Source organism: Henckelia pumila, chromosome 3 (assembly GCF_033568475.1).
Source record: "Henckelia pumila isolate YLH828 chromosome 3, ASM3356847v2, whole genome shotgun sequence".
NCBI classification, from domain to species: domain Eukaryota; kingdom Viridiplantae; phylum Streptophyta; class Magnoliopsida; order Lamiales; family Gesneriaceae; genus Henckelia; species Henckelia pumila.
The window spans coordinates 103,953,040-103,959,039 of NC_133122.1; positions in this window are offsets into that span (position 1 = coordinate 103,953,040).

Below are 6,000 nucleotides of genomic sequence, written 5' to 3' on the forward strand. Positions count from 1 at the left end.
CCTGCCCCGTCGAATGGGGTGTCCAGATACATAGAAAAGACTGGACGTGAGCTCTAAGCTCAATACGAAAGCACGGGTAAAACATACAAATATAATGCATGCAAATGACAGGGTATTCATATCTGGGATAACTGTATACAACTGCTCAGTAATGACGCCTAGGACATGAGTGGTACAACCTGGGGAGCAAACCCTTCGTACACTGCTCATTCCTAACGGATGTGGACCGTGTCCCCTAGATGCTAGTACCAGCCCATACCCGTCGGTAGGAAAGCACTAGACATCAACCGTCCAAACAGGGCTGAGCGACCCTACATGGCTCATCTCAAAATATGGACAGGCACAATATGATATGCACATGTTGCATAATAATATGACACACAAATGCAACATATAAGCATGCAAAACCCGCTGGCTATCTCAGTCAGTACTTACATACCTTTCTACAGGCATTCCTAGCAGTCCCACTCTAGGTTTCAAGCCTATTATCAACTCTACAAAGCAAATACCCATGCATCATTAATTAAGCTCTAAAAGCCTTAACTAAGCTATTGTATACTCCTAAATAATTTAAGGAGACCATAGCTATATTTGCGTCCGTCGTCAGCCCACTGATGGCGACTATCCCGCAACTAGGGGCACACCCCTGCTGCAGCGCCACAGCCTCGAGCACGGCTCCACTACACGAGCACTGCTCCGCTACTATGTCAGACACTGTCTGACAATACTATAATATATTCCCTACTCCAACTCTAAAATAAGAGTACCCAAAGCCCTAAAATAGAGTCACGTGGGCGAAGGAGAGGATTTCGGGTCGTCCGATCTAGCCTTCGGAGCGTCCGATCGTCTCGTCGGATCTTCCGATCTCCGCCACGTGTCAATCCAATCGCATGCAACCATGCACCTGTCCCGAACACTGTTCGGATGGTCCGATCTCACCCTTTGGGTCGTTCGAACCCTGTCCGGATGACGTCACCAATGACATATTAATTTGGTACAGCTGCCTGGGCTATAGTTTGGATCATCCAAAGTCTTCAGAGCCTTCGAAGTCTGGCTCCGTCCATGTTCGGATCGTCCGAACCTTCCGAACCTTACCCACCATTTTTGAGTGTCCTGAATCCATTTCTGAACTCCGTTAACCCATTTTAAATTTTCTTAATCATGTTTTACTTAACCTAAACATGATTACACGATTAATTACGCATTAATCGTTAATTCTGGATACGGGTCACTACATAGACTATTTAAGATATAGATAAAATTACGATTGAATTAAAACAAAATTTAAAATAATATTTTTGTAATAAAAAAATTAATTTTTTCTTTTAGTAAGGTTATCATAAATATATATATATATATATATATTACATAGAAAAATAAAAATATTTATATTATGAATGATAGAATATCTAATTTAAAAATTTTAAAATATAAATAAAAGAACATTAAATTTTAAAAAAATAAAATATTTTTTTATTTTGATCAAAAAAATTTATTTTTTGTTTTTTATACGGTGGTTATTTTTTCCTCTATGCATATATACTTATACATATAACAGAAATTTTAATTTTAAAAAAATGATGATATTATGAGAAATATACTAGTTAATCTAATAAAAAAATTATAAATATTAATAAACATATAATTTCATTTAAACTAAATTTGAAATAGTATTTTTTGTGATCAAACAAAATTTAATTTTTTATTTTAATAGGATAATTGTTTTGAAATAATTACATTATTATGAGAAAAATATAAAATTGAACAGGTTCGTATCACTCGCATATACAGTAGATATATTATAATTGTTTTTATTATCATACTATTTTTTTTGTTTATTTAATTTTATTTAATTTTCATATTAAATTTTTTTTATATTTAATATAAGAACATTTTATATTAAATTTATTGAATTTAGGGCTAGTTTGGATACAAAATCTATTGGTTCAAAATAGCACTTAAATAAGTACAACTTTTAAAGTGACCCGTCCCGAAATCATTAAGTAACCAAAGTTTAAGCATGCAATTAAAATTTAAATAACAATAATCAGAGGGAACTGCGAAAACTGAAAGCAATAATAACCCGTTAGAATACAACCGGTAAATAACTGAAACTCGGAATAATACAACCCAATAGAAAATCCACTACAAAAGGGTGAAGCCTAACTTACACTGTTGGAACCAACTGAGTTCCCAACTCTCCAGTTGTCAACTACTCACTGGTCCCCGAACCTGGAAAACCTGCAACAGCCCCGTCGAATGGGTTGTCCAATAAAATACACGGACGTGAGATAACAATGCACAATATAGATATATGAGTATACACATGCAATAAATGCAAATGCATATGAATAAGTACCGGGAACCTATCATAGATAGATCAATTCTCAGTCAAAGGAGTCATGGCATGTAGTACGCTGGGTCGTCACATCAGGAGGCACTCCCATAACATAAAACCGTGGACATATCCGGATCCAAAACTATGGTATGCATCCACAAAATATAACGGGGCTGAGAGACCGCTCTACTAGTTATAAAAATATTACAGGCTCAACGTACCAATGCATGAATCATAATATCCGTGACATAATAAATGCACATATAATCAATGCCACATAAAACATGCACATATAATCAATGTCACATAAAACATGCAATCATATAATAATCACACTCAACCAGATTATCTCAGATAGTACGTCCGTACCTCAAATCATGCGACTCAAGCAACCTAGACAACCAGGTACTCAAGTCCAAGCCTATAAGCATATAATCACTATATCACTTGTAGTTCTCTAAAATTCTTAACTAGACTAATAGCTACTCGCAGAAGCTAATCAGATTCTAGTAATATACCTGCATCCATCGTTAGCCCTTTGTTAGCGATGACCTCAAAACATAGGCACAACTTCGCTATGATCTCGGTAGCATCTCGCTATCGTCCTACCTCCTAAACAATGCCTAAATTGACCTAAAAGCCCACTAGAATCACCTAGGGATAAGAGAGAGAAGAGAGGGATGAGCGAATTGAATTGAGGTCTCGACACCCGTATATATAGGCGACGATCGGAACTACCAAACTCGCTCGGAGATTCCGATATCCCTTCAGAGTTTCCGATCATGCTTCCGATAGTCCTCCACCAACCAAGTGTCTTTGATTGGACAACTCGGCTGCCGAAAACCGTTCGAAACTTTCGAACTAGGGGATCGAAACCACCGAACTCCACTCTTTCTTCCGAAGGGATCGGAACTTTTGATCTCCACCTTATTCGAGTTCGGACCTTCCGAACTGCTCGAACGCTTAGGACCCGCCAAACCATTTCCAAATGTCCCAAATCAGATTTTCTACTTATTAATCTCATCCGAGAATTCCTTAATAAGTTTTTGACTATTTTAAAATGTTTATGTAGTTAATTGATTTTTTTTTTAAATCGGGTTACTACATTCTCCCAACCTTGAGAGATTTTGTCCTCGAAATCAGGTCTTGGCTAACCTTGAGAATGTACCTCAACCAAAATCCCAAAAACCAGGGATCGATCCTTGATCTAAACCACAAGAAAGTTCAGTTTCTAATATCCAAAAATTCCCTTTCGAATACACCTCCGACAATCCCTATGCCCTTTTAAAACACACAAGATCTGATTCCTTAATGAACTACAGTAGTACTTAACATTGAACTTAAAACATAATCTAGTTCCATCCCAACACACCTCTATCATAGTATCGAAACTGGTGTTCAAATCATTCTCCTGTCAATCATCTATTGACTGAAAACTTCACGATACACTGAAAAATTGTGTAGTCCAAACTAGTGGAAAGGTTATCTCAAAACCCCATGTCCGATTGATGAATTCTTAATGGCATGAATAGAAAACATGATTATAAATAATATTGTGCCCTCAATTCAATAAAAAAAGATTCAAAAGTGTTGTCCCAATCTTTTGACACAAGTAAGTTTTGATATTCACTTAGAGTTTACCTTAAACTAGCAATAAATAAACACCATAAAATAATTGTGATTCAAAGGAACCTTCAAAGAACTTGTCTTTGACAATTCACGATGAAGAACAATCTACAAATGCCACAAAGTTGTTAAACATTGACAAGTTTGATTTTTGGAAAAACAAAAGTTTCAATAAAATTCTAGAGAGAATTTTGGTTTGATAAAATCAATAATCTAAATAATTTTGTTTATTGAATAATGAATTTATATTACAACAAAGGTAAAAAGATAACGCAAAATATGTGAAAAGATAGTTTCTCAATGGCTCTCAAAAAATCAAAAATAGAAAAAATATCACAAAATAATAAAATCCACCAAAAAATACACAAACACGCCACATTGTATGTATGTGCACGGACCCTGGATAAGGGTCCGGACACAGGTCCGTGTGCCCATGGCGATCAAAAAAAATATTTGACGAAGATGTACTCCTAGTGCACGAACCCCGTGCATGGTTAGTGCCAGGGCCCGTGCACCACACGGATGTGTCACGGACCCTGGGCCTTGGTCTGGACCAGGTCCATGCCTGGGTCCAGGCTCTCCGAGAGCTGATTTCGGGCGGTTTCGAGCATATCATGTCTTTCTTGATCTTCATGCACTCGAATCATTTTAAAATATCCTCCAACTTGATTCCCATGAATCCCAAATCCTTATTATCTCAGTACCACACTTGCAAACTGTAGTATTCCGGTTCCATTTTAAAAGATTAATTTGATAATCATGTTTAGATTTAATTAATGAATTTTAAGGGACTAAATTGCAAATTGAGCTTGGGCAGGATCGGAGCGTCCGATACACAAATGGAGCGTTCGAACCTAACCAATGAGGTGTCAAGTTGGAGCTGACATGTGGTGGAGGTCGGAATGTTTGATCCAGGATCGGACCGTTTGATGTGTTGGCGGGACAGTTGTCAACAAGATCATGCCACGTGGCCAGACATGCAAGATCAATGCGTCGGATCATGGGATCGGAGCGTCCGATCTAGGCTTATATATAGGGGTCGGGTTTGCCTCATTTTCACTCGTTCCACACCTCTTCTTGGCCCATGTTAGCTCAATTTCAAGAGCTTTGGTATACTCTTATTTTAAGAGTTAGAGTAGGTAGTAGTTTTTATATAATGGACAGTGTCCGTAGTAGCAGCCAGGCGGTGGAGCTCTGGCGAGGTGTCCAGGGCTCGTAGCTAGGCTATGCCCAAGCTCTGGGGCATGCGACATCAGCGGGCTGACGACGGACGAATGTATGATTCTGTATCCTTTTATGAATTAGAGAGTACTATAGTTTAATTAAGACTTTTAGAGCATGATATGTGATGTGTGGCATGCTAGATAATACATGGTATTTATGTATTGTAGTGCTTCATGGTAGGCTTGGACCTAGAGGGGAGCTTCTAGGATCTGCCTTAGTAAAGATACGGAAGTATTATTCGAGATATCCAGATTGAGTATGCATGTATTATGTGTTTGCATGAGTTATTTGATTGAATGTTTTATTTTCCTTTATATACAGCATGTCACGACTGTATGTTGCAATAATGAGCATATTGAGCCTATACCTTAGAGGTATCCTGTAGCAGGGTGCTCACCCTACGAGTTTATGGATGGTTGGATACGTAAGTCTTGTGTCAGGTCACTGTGAGTATCAGATCACCATTATCCACTGGGTATATGAGTCATATCCTGAGGCAACGGCGCAACGTGCTATATACCCTAGGCCCGATCTTTGAGCTTTTTTCTTGACCTGAGTGTCTTGGTACCCAGTTCATTTGCATTCATGCAAATATAATAGTGTATAATCATACTCTCGTACTGAAAATGTTAGGCTAACTTCCGGTTGATTTCTGTAGATGGTGACCAAAGCTGGTTAGCAGGGTTGACCACTTGGTTTTTCTTATCTTGTATAATCTTTATTCCGCAGTTACTCTGATTTTAGATTATTTTTTAATTGCATGCTTAATCTTTTGATTAGTAGGTGATCATGGTGCGGGTCACTACATAAAC